This window comes from Vombatus ursinus, unplaced genomic scaffold, assembly GCF_900497805.2.
Source record: "Vombatus ursinus unplaced genomic scaffold, bare-nosed wombat genome assembly UNPS02005236.1, whole genome shotgun sequence".
In the NCBI taxonomy this organism is placed as follows: Eukaryota; Metazoa; Chordata; class Mammalia; order Diprotodontia; family Vombatidae; genus Vombatus; species Vombatus ursinus.
In genome coordinates, this window is record NW_020945014.1 from 136,293 (window position 1) to 153,091 (window position 16,799).

The 16,799-nt window shown below is 43.3% G+C and overlaps 1 long non-coding RNA gene across 1 annotated transcript; it reads left to right on the top strand.

Moving 5' to 3' along the window:
* The first annotated feature begins 5,489 nt into the window (after nt 1–5,489).
* Nucleotides 5,490–13,003, top strand: LOC114030149. Its single transcript, XR_003567558.1, has 4 exons — nt 5,490–5,613; nt 8,686–8,784; nt 9,820–9,921; nt 12,987–13,003. It is a non-coding gene; the product is annotated as an uncharacterized LOC114030149 (long non-coding RNA).
* The last annotated feature ends 3,796 nt before the right edge of the window (nt 13,004–16,799 follow it).

Here is a 16,799-nt window from a genome sequence, read left to right on the forward strand (position 1 = left end):
CATAGCTCAGTGGGACCTCATAACACAGAAAGTTAGAGCCGGCGGGGGGGTCACAAATGTGAAATATGGACTGTCTGATCTGCAAGGGACTGAAGAATACGGTCGGTCAGAATTGACAGGGACCTAACATAACAAGTCATAGCTGGAAGGGTGTTAGGATTCAGAATAGGGAATGTCAAAACCTTAATAGAACTCTGAGACCTCTTAGTCTGGCAGTTTTTAACCTGGGCTCCTCAAACCAAGATTTCAAGGGTCCATGAATTTAGATGGGAAAAAAAATGTATCTTTATTTTAATATAGTCAGTTTCTTTTGTAATCCTATGCATTTAAAAACCTCATTCTGAGGAGAGATTCATAGCCTTTGTCAGAGTGCCAAAGGGGCCTATGATACAAAGAAGTTAAGCACCCCTGTCTCAGTCTAAGCTACTGCTCATTTTAAGTGACAACTTGATGACTCATCGTGATTTGGACTCAGTCCTGGGCTCTCAAAGGCCATGCTCTGGTAGATCTTACCAAGCCAGAAAGATTTCAGGTACTGGCCAGGTGATGGAGAGTATATCTGACCTCTGAGGACCAAACTAGCTTACTGAAGGGCCTTATCACCAGGTTGGCTGCAGAGTAATGGATTTTTCAACTATAGAAAGTCTCCAAGCTAGAGGAGTCATGATCTGAATTAGTGAAAGGAGAACCTTCCTTGTGGAGGTCACATCCTTGAAGCATTGTCCTGTATGCATGTTACAGGATAGACTTTTTTTTTTGAAGCAATCTTGGTTAAGTGACTTGTCCAGGGTCACACAGCTAGTAAATGTCTGATGCTGCGTTTGAGCTCAGGTCTTCCTGACTCCAGGGCCAGGGCTCTATCTATTGCTCCACTTAGCTGCCCGCCTTTTTATTTTAGTAATTTTTTATTGCTTAGGTAAATCTGCGACCTCTTTAAGGTGGGTGTTCCCTTCGGTGATGCAAATCACAGGTCACCCATTCTCTTTCATCCTATGATTGTCTGATATCCTTTGGTCAATTCTCCATGTGGAGGAGTGCCCACTCAACTTGCAGAAGTGTGGGAGGGGTCTTGCCCTAGTTCTATTATTTTGGATCACAGAACATATACCAACATTCCTCAGTATGTGAAAAGCCCATCTTTTTTCCCAACAAATGGTTCTCTGATGACATCTTTATATGTTGCTTGGCTGATAATATGTTACAGATTCACACCTATCAACAAGCTTCTCCATTGCCCCTTGGGTAACCTTCCACTCTTGAGTGACTCTGATATTCCCTGACTAGCAGCCATGCGGCATCACTGGAAGGGTAGAGTTGTTTAAAGAGAGACCCTTGATGCAGGAAGAGGCTAGAACTCATTGAAAACTCGGCTCAATTTCCCAAAGGAAATTCACTTTGCTCTGTTCTCCCTATTTGATGCTGGGTCCCTAGACAGTGTCTACCTAAGATGTAGGTAGTGACAGACACCCAATGGGTTGTCCATCCAACTGCTTATCAAAATTTGGAGAACAGATGTTCTTCACTCAGTTTAATTCCAGGGTATATAATTAGGCTGAACCTTTAAAAAAGTAATCATGGATCTCTTTTGTAATTTTTTCCCTTCTTCCCTTCCCTCTTTTCCCTCGCTCCCTCTGTCCCTCCCTCCCTCCCTTCCTTCCTCCCTCCCTTCTTTCCTTCCTCCCTTCCTTCCTCCTTCCTTCCTTTTCCCCCTCCTTTCTTTCCTATTGTGCTTCCTTCCTCCTTTTCTTTTGTCTTCCCTTCCCATCTTTCCTCCTTCCTTCCCTCCCTCCTTCCCTCCGTCCATCCTTCTTTTCTCCTGTTCTCCCTTTGCGCCTTTCCTCCTTTCTTTTCTCCTTTCCTCCTTCCTTCCTTCCTCCTTTCCCTCCTCTCTTTCCTCTTTCTTTTATTTTTGGAGCTAAAATATTTTGTGGCTGCCTTTTAGTCATTTCCCACCTCCTTCCTGTTTGAGCTCTCTTTTGGACAAACATCTAATGGAGGCACTATCTGACTGTATGCACAACATGTCATCTTAGTCCCCTGACTCTGCTCTGAGGAGACAGGGCTTTAAAAAGCAAAACAGAAGAGTTTATATTTTATTCCAGAGACCTTGGGAAGTTGCTGGAAGCATTTAAGAAACACCACTTTGGCAGCCTTGTGGCATATGGACTGGAGTGTTGAGAGGCTTGTGTCAGGTGGACCAGTCCAGAGGCTGATGCAATAATCCAGGTGACAGGTGATGACAGTCTGAACCAAGACAGCAGCTGTATGAATGGAGGGAAGGGGTCAGATGGGAGGGATGTTGTGCAAGTAGAAATGACAAGATTTGTCATCTGGCTGAATGTATGAGAGAATGAGGATATGAAGAAGAATGAAGAGCCAAAGATAATACTGAGGTTTTGAGCCTGCAAAGCTTGTTCATGGTATGATGGGATTCGAACCCATGTACCCGATTCCAAGTCCAGCACTCTCTTTACTGAGCTGTTTGCGACGCCATTCTGAATCTGTGATTCTGTGAATGTGAAGGGGGTAAGATTCAATCACATAAACTCACAATCTCAGAAGGAGAAAAGCCTTCAGGGGCCACTGGCTTCAACCTGGACCTGGTCAAAGACTCCCCTTGACAAATGATCACCCAGCCTCTGCCTGAAGCCGTCAGGGGAGGCAGGTCTATCTGTTCTCCTCGGAGTGGCTTGCATTCCTAGGAAGCTTTCCCCTGCGGCCCGCCTAAGTCATTGTCTACTAAATTTCCATCCCTTGCTCCCGGTTTTGTCATCTGAGCCCCACCAGAACGAGTGCAATCCCTTTGCTTGTGACAGCCCTCCAAATACTTGGAAGTATTTCTCACCCTCCCCACCCCTCCAGCCCCAGTCTCCCCTTCTTCATGATAAACCTGTCAAGTCCCTTTAACTAATACTCGTAAAGTGTGATCTCCAGCGGCTTCATCATCATGGTGAGAGCTTCTCACCCCAGATATACAATCTGTTGCCAAGCCTTGTTGTTGTCCCTTCACGCTATCTATTATATAAAATCCACAGCCCTCTCCCTAGTATGGACACTCACTACCCCAGGCCTGGGCTATTTCAATAGCCGTGTCACCAAAAAAAAATCAAGAAAAATAAAGAAAGTGAAAAAATCATACTTCAATTTGCATTCAGAGTTCATAAGTTCCCTCTCTGAAAATAGATAGCAATAACATTCTTTTTTTTCAAGGCAATTGGGGTTGAATGACTTGCCCAGGGTCACACAGCTAGTAAGTGTCAAGTGTCTGAGGCCAGATTTGAACTCAGGTCCTCCTGACTCCAGAGCTGACGCTCTATCCACTGTACTACCTAGCTACCCAAATAATATTCATTTTAAAAAATTGATATGACCTATATCAGATTGCTTGTCATCTTGGGGAAGGGGGAGGGAAGAGAGAGTGGGAGAAAACATTTGTAACTCAAAATCTTATAAAAGTGAATGTTGAAAACTTTCTTTCCATGTAATTGAAAAAAATAGAATACTATTTTAAAAAAAGAAGAGAAGGTGTAGGGGGGATATGATGGTTGTCTTCAAATATTTAAGGGCTGCAATATGAAGAGTGATTGGTTCTGCTTGACTCTGGAAGGCAAAGCTAAGAGCATTGAGTGGAGGTTGTGAAGAAGCAGGTTTCTCTTTCTTGTCCAAACAGAACCATCTCACAGACGAATGCGGGTAGGAAGCTTCATGTCCCTGGAAGTATTCTAGTAGAGGAGGGATGAGCACTTCTTAGAGATGTAGAGAGAATTATATTGTTCATGCATAGGTTTAGCTTCTTGCCCATTAAGGTCCCTTTTAACTCGGAGATTTTTGAGGTCCAACAATTCTAGTAGGTGGCATTTATTCTTTATTAAATAAATAGAAGGCATAGTAGAAAATGAGAAGGGGAGTGACATGGTAAGACCCAAATGTTAGGAAAATCACTTTGGCAGCTGAGGGGAGGATGGAATAGAATGGGAAAATATTTGAGGTGGAGAAATCAACCAACATGCAATTGTGCAGATGAAGATGTATGGATAGGAACACGCTCACACGCTTTGTCCTCAGTGCCCTACCATGACCTGCAGATGGTCTCAGGTCCTCCAAGACCCTACCAGAGTAGCAAAAGCACCGGCTTGGTAATTGCACCGGGGGAGCAGGGCTATGCTAAAGATGATGTTGGTCTGTATTTGAGCAAAGCATTTGACAGAGGTGCTCACTGTCTCCTTGTGGACCCCTGGACTAGATGGTAGTACAATTAGATCAATTCAGACCTGATCGAAGGTTGTAAACAAACTTTGACAGATATGGGATAAACTACATGATCACTGAGGTCCCTAACATCCATTCCACTTCTGATATTGTATGAAGGGTTTGTCAGTTGCTCCATCCAAAGAGCAATTGTCAATAGGCTTATGCCATCTTAGAAAGAGGTCTCTCATGGAATGCCCCAGTACTCTGTTCTTCACCCTTTTCTGTTCAAGTTTTATTCATGACTCACATGAGGGCTTAAATAGTACGCTTACTAAATCTGCAAATGACATGAAGCTTGGAGGGGTGACTGAATGGATTGAATGACTGAATTAGGACCCTGTAAGATCTTAACACTGGGATCAATTTAATATGATAATAATCCGATAACAAGGACAAGAGTTCACAACCTGGTGTGGTGGAAAGAGCCCTGGATTTGGAGGTAGATGACTTGAGTTCGAATCCAGCTCTGCCACTCATTCCCTGCATGACCTTGGAACAATTGTTTTCCCTCTCTAAGCCTATAAAGGATCACCTCCTAGGGCCCTTACAGCACTGAATCTGTGACCCTGTGACCTGCTAAAAAACATTGAGGAGTGGGGATCCACATTCATGAAGGAAGATAAGATCCTGGGCCCTTGACACAGGTACTAGGATCTCTATAATCTAGGCATCAGTGTTATTATATGTATAATTATATATATTATATGTCATTATACATATAATCATATATATTATATTATTATATTATTCTATAACAGTATATGTCATAATATATAATATATTTATACATAATAATATAATAAATAATTTACATTTATAATAATATAATTTATATGATAATTTATGTTTATATAATAATGTATTAGTATTACAATATAATATTATTATTATTATATATTATAATACAATAAAATATGATTATACATTATACATAGATCCTTGGCACTGAGCACAGTGCCCAGTACCCAGTAGACACTTAACAAATGCTTGCTAATGGATTAGAGGCATGTTAATAAAGCCTTTTTGATAGATTGGAGGCACTTAAATGCTTGCTGATGGACTGGAGTCAGAGGATCTATCATTTATTTCCCAGTTGTGTGACGCTGGACAATCCCCTTCCCCTCTCTGGGCCTTGGTCCTTCCCCTGAAGAGGGAGGGGGTGGGACCAGAGGCTCTGTACCGCCCCTGCCAGAAACAATCTCACCTCTCCTCCCTTTTCTGCCCCCAGCTGGCCCCAGGCAGAGGAGCAGAGACAGAATGTGCATGAGACTGAACTTGGCAGGATCTTTCTAGAAGCTGTGCTGAGAGCGGGGAGGACAGGAAGAGGCATCTGGGGAGAATCTGGAGCCCTGACTCCTCCAGGTAAGTGCCCCAGTCCCGGCGCTCCAAGACCCCCAGCCCACCCACGGGCCTGGACAGAACTTGGCCAAGTTCACTCTGGAAAGCAAGGTTTTGAATCCGGATTTTTGGACTTGTAGCATGCTGTCCAGGACCCGCATCTGGAGGTGAAGGACCTCAGTTTGACTCCTGGCTCCTCCGCTTAGAGTGGTTAGAGCCAGAATAGACTTCTTCGAATCTTTTATTTCCTTTAAGGTTCAGCTTGAAAGCCACCTCCTACGTGATGCCTTCCCTGATCCCCTTTCCCCTGCCCCAGCTGCTAGAGCCTCCCATTTTCCCCAATCATCCTATATTTATTTATTTTGTATAAATTTTGCATACACTTATATGTGTACATGTGATCTCCTCCATAGGATGCAAGTTCCCAGTGCTTAGCACAGGGCCTGGCACATAGTAGGTGCTTAATAAATGCTCGGTGACAACTTTGTAGAGAAACTGTTTAATTCCTGCCTTTGTATTCTTGGTGCCTGGCACATAGTAGGTGCTTAAGAAATGCCTGCTGACAACTTCAATAGAGGAATTGTTCAGTTCTGCTTTTGGATCCCCAGTGGCTGGCATATAGTAGGTGCTTAATAAATGCTTGTTGACAACTTCAGTAGAGTAACTATTTAGTTCCTGCCCTTGTATTCCTTGTGCTTGGCACATAGTAGGTTCTTAAGAAATGCCTGCTGGCAATTTCAGTGGAGGAGTTGTTTAGTTCTGCTTTTGGATCCCTAGTGGCAGGCACATAGTAAGTGCTTAATAAATGCTTGTTGATGGATTGATCGAAGGTCATCTGTTCCAACTTTCTCCTTTTGCAGAGAAGGAAACAGAGACTCAGAAAGAGTTCAAGTGCCTTGACCAAAGTCACACGAGTAGTGAGAAGCAAATCAGGGGTTTGACTCTAGGTTCACTGACTCCACCTAAAAGAATCTTTCCCATTTTAACATGCTGCTTGTAAATGTTTATTGATTGATGCTCCCCCATGCCAATAGCTCTGTGATCTTAGGCGAGTCTCTTAGCCCTTCTGAGCCTCAGTTTCCTCATCTGCAAAATAGGAAGAGTCCCTAAAGTCCCTGCCACCTCTTAATCCCACTGTACTAGGGGTCTCTGGACAGAGTGCGATGCCCACTACCAACCTCGGAGGGGCAAACAGCTAGTTTTCTTTTCGGGTCCTAATGTTTGTAAGATGGTACAAGGTCTGTCCTCAGGAAAACCTCCATCTGGGGTGGGGGGAGGGGGGAAGAGTCAGCCTCTGCTGGGAAAGAAGAAAATTGTCTTTTACCAAGGAAGAAACACATTTACCGTCAGAGGGCTGAGTTCTGTGCATTTACACAGTTTCCCAAGGCCTAGCTCAGCTCCTCTGACAGAGTGTTGTCTCCTTCCTTAAATTTCTCATAGCACTACACCCTCTGACCCAGCAGTAGCATTTCTAGGGCTGTATCCCAAAGAGATCATACAAAGGGGAAAAGGACCCACATGTACAAAAATATTTATAGCAGCTCTTTGGAAATTGAGAGGATGCTTATCACTTGGCGAGTGACTGAACAAGTTGTGGTATATGAATGAAATGGAATATTGTGCTATAAGAAATGATGAACAGGCTGACTCCAGAAAAACCTGGAAAGACTTGTATGGTCTGATGCTGAGTGAAGTGAGCAGAACCAAGAGAACGTTGTACACAGTAACAGCCACGTTGTGCGATGACTAACGTTGATAGACTTAGCCCTTCTCAGCAATGCAAGGATCTAAGACATCTCCAAGGCCTCGTGATGGAAAACGCTACCTACATCCAAAAAAAGAACTATGGAGTTTGAATGTAGATCGAAGCATACTATTTGCTATTTTTTTCTTCTGTTGTGTTTTGTTTCCTCTTTCTGGTGCTTCCTGCTATTGGTTCTAATTCTTACTTATAACATCACTAATGTGAAAAATATGTTTAATAGGAATATATATGTATAGCCTATATCAGATTGCATGCCATCTTGGGGAAGGAGGTGGGGAGGGAGGGGGAGAAAAATTTAAAACTCAAAAGCTTATGGAAGTGATTGTGGATAAATCAAAATAAATTAATTTAAAAAAATTTCTTATAGCATTCTGCTTGGTTCTGTCTTTGCCCCTAAGTCAATCAAAAAACCTGGATTTGAATCTCGACTTTGCCAATAAGACTTGGGTAGAACACTCCCCCTCTGTCTGGGCCTCAGTTTCCTTATCTGTAAAGTGAGGATTACAGATTTAGATCTCTAAGGCAAATGTTCTTAACCTGGGATCCATCTTTTAAAAGAATATTTTGATAATTGTATTTCATTTTAATTGGTTTCCCTTGTAATCCTGTGTTCTATACATTAAAAAACCTTCTTCTGAGAAGGGATCCATAGATTTCACCAGACTGCCAAAGGGGTGACAACAAAAAACCCTTCTCTAAGGTCTCTTCTACCTCTAAAAACATCCTTTGACTCCACTGTCTCTGTATTACACCTTTTTGTGGACACGTGGCATATGTTTTTTGTCTTTTGTTTTGTTTTTTGTTTGTTTTTTTTTGCTTTTTGGTGAGGCAATTGGGGTTAAGTGACTTGCCCAGGGTCACACAGCTAGTAAGTATCATGTGTCTAAGACTCATGTCTCCTGAGTCCAAGGCCAGAGCTCTATCCACTGCACCACCTAGCTGCCCCGTGGCATGCATTTTCCCCTTCTACCACCCCTCTGCTATCACAGAATTACATTGTAGGTTTCTTGAGGACAGGATCTCTGCCATATGTATTGATGTAACCCCAACCCCTATCAAGGGGCAAGTACCTACAGTCACTTAAATAGTTGTTTAAGTTGAAATGGGGATGAGCTGACAGTGGGATAAGACAACAGGAAGGGGAAAGGAACAGGCATTTATTAAGCACCTACTATGTGCCAGGCTAAGTGCTCAGTGCTTTACAAATACTATCTTATTTGTGTGGGATGGGGTGGAATAGGATGAAATAGAACAACTGAAGTTAAGCTGTCAGTGCTGGCTTGTAAGTCAAACCCTAACAGAATATTATATTGGTTCTCCCTGTTGGGCAGGTGAGACGCTGCTGAGGGAAATGAAGTTGATCCTCGGGCTCCTGCTGACCATGGCATGGCCCATGCTCCATGCAGACACCACTCTGACTGGCAAACAAAGTGAGTCCTCCTTGCTCAAAGGGTCCTGATCACCAGGGACAAGAATGGGACCAACAAGATGGCTGGAAGGCAGGATGGGTCTAGTGAACAAAACCAACAGACCTTGCCGGTCCTAGCTGGTCCCTGCTGGTATAGGCTATTTTAGGAGGCTGGTCAGTGAGCATAGGATTTGTTGAAGGTCAAGAGAAGGTATTAAATAGGATGGACAGCATGATGTAGATGAAAAGGTAGTAGATTTGGTGTTAGAAGACCTGGGTTCAACTCTTGGCTCTGCTGCTGACTGGGTGCATGGCCTTGGGCAAGCCACTGAGCCTCTTTAGTCCTCAGTTTCCTCCACTGTAAAATGAGTGGGTTGGATTAGATAATTTCTAGCTCCAAATCCTATGATCCTCTTGAAATGTGGCTCATTGGGTGTCCATGGACGGGAGATGGAGTATCTAGTGTGAGGAATAGCCAGGAGGTTAATGTCACTGGATCACAGAGTATGTGGGAGTTGGCAAGAGGGTATAAGGAGTAATGAGACTGGAAAGGTTAGAAGGGGACAAGTTTTGGAAGAGCTTTGAAAGAAAAGAAGGTAAGATTGAGGGAGGAGGGCCATGTCTCTATGAGTATTTGGCCAATGTCCCGTGAAAGTCAGATAAATTTACTCTGCTTTACTACTAGGAACTAAACTAGAAGTGATGGATGGAGGTGGAAAAAAAGGCAGATGATGTCTTTCTATAATGAAAGGCCTCTTTAAGGAGGGCTGTCACCAAACTCAAGGCACTGCTTTAGCAAGAAGTGAATGCACTGTCACTAGATGTCTTTAAATTGGAGTTTGATTACTGCTTTGGGTATGATAGAGGAGATCCCGGCTCAGGGGGCAGGTTACACATCTGATCCAGGTCTGAGGTTTTGAGATGCAAATCTAGGGAGCAGACATCAGGGGAAGGAGATATTAGGAGGCAGCAGGTCTCAGGGCAGGGAAAGGTTGGGAAACATTCGTGGGAGTGTCACCATCTTCCCTTCATGGTCTTTATCTCTTCCTCTAAACAGTATTTCTGATGTGTCATGTGTGTGAGCAGATCAATAGTTTTGCCTGCAGGAATCCAGAGAGGTGCAATGCAGGAGATGCGTTCTGCATCACCGTGGGTACCAGTAAGTTTTTTTTTTCCCCATTCATTCTCTCTCTTTTCCTGAGTGATGGGGGAAGGCTTTTGGGCAGGTCATAGATTTAATTAAGCATGGGCTTAGGTCAGGGACCTCCCTTCGAGCTACAAGTAACTCACCCATTGGTAGTTCTGGGGAATGGAGAAAACTTTGAGGAGTGGGATAAGCTAAGTTCTCACCATTTCCTCTAACCCTGTGTTTCCCACTGTTTTGGGTGTGCGACACATTTGCACTGAGACTCAGCACTCCCTTCATTCATATATTCATTCACGCATTCAACAATCATGAATTGCTATCTGACTGTGTACAGAGCAGTGCCATAGTAAGTGTCGTAGGAGTGTTTGATTCTGTCAGTCAGTGAGCCAATAAGCATTTATTAAGGATCTACTATATTCCAGGCATGGTATTAAGGGCCGGAGAATACAAAGAAAGGCTAAAACAATCTCTGCCCTCAGAGATATCATATTCTAATGGGGAAGACAATAGGCAAAAGGAGAAGGAGAGGAAGGGTTCTAGCAAGGGTCATCCAGTCCAGCACCTGTCCAAATAGAGATGCCCTCTTCCTTACCTTGAACTTGAGGTCACCCAGCCTCAACCTGAAGGTCTCCAGTGAAGGGGAACCAGCTGTCACTCAAAGCATGCTTTTCAACTTTGGAACAACTGCTTCCTTATGTCAAACTGAAATGCCTGTCTTGGCAACTCTTTCATCTGTTATTTCTACAATACATGAGCTATCTCATCCAGGACCCATACGGTAATATTGCTCCTGGTCAGACTTCCAATTGACATAGTCAAGGCTCTTCTTGGACGCTCTTCTCTTCTCCTTCCCTAGTTACTCACTTGCTGGGTTCATCAGCTCCCATGAGTTCAGTTATGTGGAGGATTCTCAGATCTAGTCTTTCCCCCTGAGCTCCAGGCCCACATCATCAACTGTCTTTTGGATGTCTTGAAGCGGATATCCTATAGGCATCGAAACTGAACTTGTTACATTACTTCCTAAACCTTCCCTTCTTCCTGACTTTCCTATCACTGTCAAGGGGACCACCATGTTTTTTAGTAATCCATGCTCACAACATTGGTGTCATTGTTGATTCCTCATCGTCATTCACATCTCCAACAAAGAGCCAGATCTTATTTCTCCACTCAAAACACCTCTCCACTCAGACATCTAGTCCATGGTCTCATCACTCCTTGACTAGACAATTAATTTCAATAGCTTTCTAATTGGTCTTCTTGCCTCACCTCTCTCCCCACTCCAATCTATCTTCCACTCAGCTGCCAAAATGACTTTCCTAATGTACAGGTGTGACCATGTCACCTCTCTACCCCATAATAAGCTCCAGTGCCTCTTTGTTATTCCCAATATCAAATCTGAAGTCCTCTGTTTGGCATCTAAAGCCCCTCAGCTTGGCCCCTTCCAGTCTTTTTATACTTTACCTCAAATGTTCATATGGATCATTTGTCCCCAGCCTGTGGTAGAGCATTCCGAGCTCATATTGATCTGATCAGCTACAGTAGGACACACTATACCTTGACTCCCACATAGTGATGTCCATACTTTATTACCTTCCACGGCCTCTGTGATCCAGCTAGCCTCACCTATTTGTTGTTCCTTCAAGACACAGCTCAAACATACCTTAGAAGGAAGCGTGTTCCTGGTCTTCTCTCTGCCTCACTCTGTACCACTCCTCTCTTCCCTCCCCCACCCCACCCCATGCCTCCTAATTTCTTCTCTGAAATTACCTTCCATTTCAACTTTTTCTATATCTTGTCTTTCCTAGCTATTTACAGTGTTTCTTCCCCATAAGAATGTGATCTCTTTGAGGACAGAGACCACATTTTGCCCTTTCTTTTCAACAACCCCCTCCCCCAACCTCAGTACTCAACACAGTGCTTGGCACATAGTAATAGGCACTTGATAAATGCTTGTTAGCTGACTTTCATTTTTAGTCACCTGATTCCCGTAAGGATATTGACAAAGTAGGGTAAGATAACTAGAATGGTGATGGAACTGGAGGCCATGTCATAGATGAAAATTGATTGAAGGCACAAGGGGAATCTGGGAGCATTCTCTGTGTTACTACCATACAAGTCTTGGAATATGTTCCATCTTGCCCTTCCCCCAATCACCCAGCCTTGTGGACAGTCAAAAGAACAGGATAGATAGGAGAAAAAAAAGCTTTTTGGGGGGATGGCATTATAATTGTTTACAAGTATTTGAAAGGCTGTCACATAGAAGACAGATTAGTGTTCTGCTTGACCATGGAGGGCAGGCTTGGATCAATGAGCTGGTTTCAGGGAGCAAATTTCAGCTCATTACAAGAAAAAATAAAACAAAAAAAGCATCCTTATGATGGAAGGTGTCCCTAGTGAAATGACAGGCTTCAGGAGGTAGTGGTTTCTCACTCACTTGAAGTCATCCCTGCCAGCAATAATGCTGAGGGGACTCAGGAGTGGGAACAGATGCCCTCTGAAGTTCTGTCCAATTTTAGATTCTATGTGCATCTGTGCGTGCATGCAAGTAGTGGGAGATATTGCTGTGTATCTCCTTCCACCCCATGGCAGACTGTATGCTCTTTGAAGACAAGGACTATTTTTTTTTTATCCCTAGCATCTAGCACAATCCTTTGTACGTGGTAGAAACTTAATAAATGCTTACTGAAGTTAATGCAGATAATGAGAAGCAGCATCATATGGTAGGAAGCACATTGATGGTTATTGTTCTTATGATTGTGGTCCAGACCTGTAATTCCATATATGTAGGGCACTCCTAGGGTATAAAGTGCCTCCACTTACATGGATTGGCAACTGGCCTGTAACTTCTGGTCTTACAGTGTTTCCTGAGGTCATTGAAAGGTTAAGTGCTCACAACCATACAGCCAGTGTGGACCACAGGGTGTATTTGAACTCAGACCTTCCTGACCCCCATATTCACTCTGGGCTATTCTATACCACCTATCACATCATCTGCATCTTCATCACCATCATGGGCAATTGGGCAGTGGGTTTTTTGGTTTGTTTTTAAATTCACCTCTTCTTTCTTCTTCCCACAGGGCTGAGCAATCGCTACTTGCTTATTTCCAAGCAGTGCCGTAAGTTCTGCCCATTTTTGGAATACTACTACCAAAAATTTTCACATGAGAAAGAAGGTCCAAATGCATTTATCTATTCCCATTGTTGTGCTGAGAATTTATGCAGTGTTGGCATCCCCTCCGTCTCAGGGAGTGACACAGACATCTATAGCCAATATAGTATTCAAGGCATTGCCCACTGCTGGGCCAGCAGTATGGGGCTGGTGATGTTTCTAAGCTTCCTGCCTGTCCTACTCCAGGTCAGTATGTGATCTGAAGGATCCCCCAACCCACAAAGCCCTAGAAATGGTTCCCACACTCAGTCTCTAGAAGCAATGGTTCTTGACAGCTAGGTCACACCCCATTGGAGAGGTCATGAGCCCTACTCATCTGGTAGCTTTCTCCCCTCTCCCTGCTCCCCTTCCCACTACCACACTATCGAGGCTTTGATAGGGTAAGGGGGGCTGAAAGCAAAAGCCAAAAATGCTGACTTCCAAGCCTTTGGGCTCTTCTCTGTTCTTTTGCTTAAACATTAATAAATGGGAAATATTTTTGATTTGAAATCAGGTCTCCTTGAGAAAATCCTATTCACTTTGTACTTCTTTTATGGGGCTAATTGCAATTTGTCATCTCTTATCTGTGTGTGAGAGATGTGTCTCACTGGTCTAGAAGCTCTCTAGGGGTCTCTAACCCTGTCTATTTAGTATTGTGTTCCTTTCCTTCGCCTCTGACACTCAACACAGAGGCGTTGTATGGAATTGATCCCTTTCTCTTTGAAGAGAGAGATATTGAAAAGAATGAAAGGATCTGGGTTAAAGTTCAAGTTATGCCACTAGTTCACTGTTAAACCTTGGGTAAACAACTTTTCTTATCCTTACCTCAGTTTCCCCATTGGTAAAATTAGGAGATTGGAGTCAGTGATCTGTATGAACCCTTCCAACTCTAAATGCAGGTGGTGCCCCCCACCTTCAGGGAGCTCTCAGTCAAACATAAGTTGCACAATTGCTACTGGGAGAAGAATTCCTGCTTTGTGGGGAGAGACACAAGCCCTGTGCTTCTCTCGTCTTTATCCAAACTTCCCAAAAAGGCAAAGTTAAGAAGAAAACTCAGAGGAAGTCAAGTTAGTCAGTCAAACAACTGACATTCTGGATTAAGTACCTTCTATGTGCAAGGCAAGCACTATGCTAAGCCCTGGGGATACAAAGGAAGGTAAATACCAGTCTTACTTTCAAGGAACTCACAATTTATTGGGGAGATGACACACAAACAACCACGTGCAAACGAGATAAGGTAATGGAGGTAATCTCAGAGGGAAGGGACTAAGATTAAGAAGGATTTCTTGCAAAAGGTGGGATTATAGATGAGACCTGAAGGAATCCAGGGGAGCTAGGAGGCAGAGATGAGGAGGGAGAACATTTCAGGCCTGGGGGGTAGTCAGAGAAAATGCCTGGAGACAGGAGATCAGAGTATCTAGTTTGAGGAGCAATGAGAAGGTCAATATCACTGGATCACAGAGTACGGGGGAATGGAAGTAGGGTAAGGGGAAAGAAGACTAAAAATGCTGGAAGAGTTCAGGTTATGAAGGATGTGGAAAACCGTACTGAAAATTAAAAAATTTAATCATGGAGGTAATAGGGAGCCACTGAAGTTGATTGAATAAGAAGGTGATATGGTCAGATCTTTTTTTTTAAGAAGACAGGAGAATGGATTGGAGAGAAGAGATTTGAGGCATGAATACCAACCAGAAGGCTATTGCAAAAGTCCAGTTATAAGGTGATAATGCCAGGGTGGTTGCAGTGTCAGATGAGAAACAGAGTATATATGAGTATATGAGACATGTTATAAGGTTAGAAAGGGTAGGACTTTATCACTGATTAAATATGAATGGAGAGAGAGAGAGAGAGAGACAGACAGACAGACAGACAGACAGACAGACAGAAGTAGAAGATGACATCTAGATGGAGATCCTGGATTATTGGAAGAATGGTGGTACCCTTGAAAGGAAGAGGGAAGTTAGGAAGAGGGGAGGTTTTGAGGGAAAAATAATGAGTTCAGTTTTGGATATGTTGAACTTAATATGTCTGTGTGATATCCAATTTGAAATGTCTCATAGGCAGTTGGAGATGTTAGACTGGATGTCAGGAGAAAAGTTAGGGCTAGATAAGTAATCTGACAATCATCATTGGAGAGATGATAATTGGATATTTGGGAGATGATGAGGTCCCCAAGAAAGACAGCATAGAGAGAGAAGAGAGCCTAGCACGATCCTACATTCATGACATCCATGATTAGTGGATGTGACCTGCATGAAGATCCAGCAAATATATTTAACATTTAAATAGTGCTTACTATATGCCAGTCACTGTGCTAATGGTATTATCTCATTTGATCCTTGCAACAAATCCCTCCATTTTTACAGATTAGAAAACTGAGGCAAAAGGGGATTAAATGGCTTGCCCAGGGTAACACACCTAGTAAGGGTCTGAGGCTGGATTTGAACTCAGCTCTTCCCGACTCCAGGCCTTGCACTGTATCGACTACAACACCTAGCTGCCTGACAGCAAAGGAGACTGAGAAGGATCATCTGTATAGGTAGGAGAAGAACCAAAAGACAGTGATGTCACAAAAACCTGGAATAAAGAGAGTTTCAAGGAGAAGAGGGTGAATGACACTACCAGAGGTGGCAAAGGGGTCAAGAAGGTTGAAGACTGGGGAAATGCCATTAGATTTGGCAATTAAGTGATTGCTAACAACTTTGGAGAGAGCAATGTCAGTTGTTCCAGACTGCAAAATAGAAAAAATGAAATCTTTTTGTCAGACTTCCTGCCAGAAAAGGGCACTGAATGTATATGGCCTTCTTGAGGAGTTTAGCTATAAAAAAGGAGAACAGATAGGATGATAACTAAGGAGGGAAGGATCAAGTGAATGTTTTTTTTAGGATGGGGAAGAAATGGGCATATTCATGGGCAGCAGGGAAGTAGACAGTACACAGGGAGATATTAAGGATAAGTGAAAGAGTGAGGACCATAGAAAGGGTAGTCTGCTGGAAAAGAGGAGACAGAGTAGGATTACTCATGCATTTAGAGGGCTTAGTCTGGGGAAAGGGAAGGGCCTCCTTTTCATGTGAGACATGGGTGAGGGAGGGGAAGCAGGGAAGGAGGGGAGAGAAGAAAGCTCCCTCCAAGTGGCCTCAATTTTTCTTCAGTGAAATATGAAGCAAGGTTCTCAACTGGAAGGGAGGAAGGGAAGTCATGAGAGATTTGAGAAGGGGTGGAAATCCACTGGAAGATTAGGATAGTGAATTGATTAGGATCAGCTATGAAAGGATTGCCTTGCAATGGTGAGGGCCCAGTCGAGGCTTTGTAAATGTGGCATGATTTCATCATTTTCTCCAGCTTTCTTTAGCAGCACATGAATAGGAATCAAGGGAGCAGATGGTGAGAATAATCCCAGGCTGGGGCTTGGGAAGACAATATCAGTGATATTGGGGCAAGGAACATGGTACATGACAAAGGACATGATCTAGTTCAGCAAGGCATAAGAGAGGAGAGGAAAGATGTAATCTTTTTAAGACTAATAGTCTCAGACGTGCCTGTAAGGCATACATTTTTCTATGAATAAATATCTATTAATTCCTTACACTGTGTCAGGTACTATGCTAGGTGCTAGTATTACAAAGACAAAAAAGAAAGACACAGCCTGCCCTTGAGAAGGATACATTCTATTGGGAGAGACAACATATACGGTAGGTAGATAATGAGATACAAATTATACATAAGGCCTATAAAAATGACT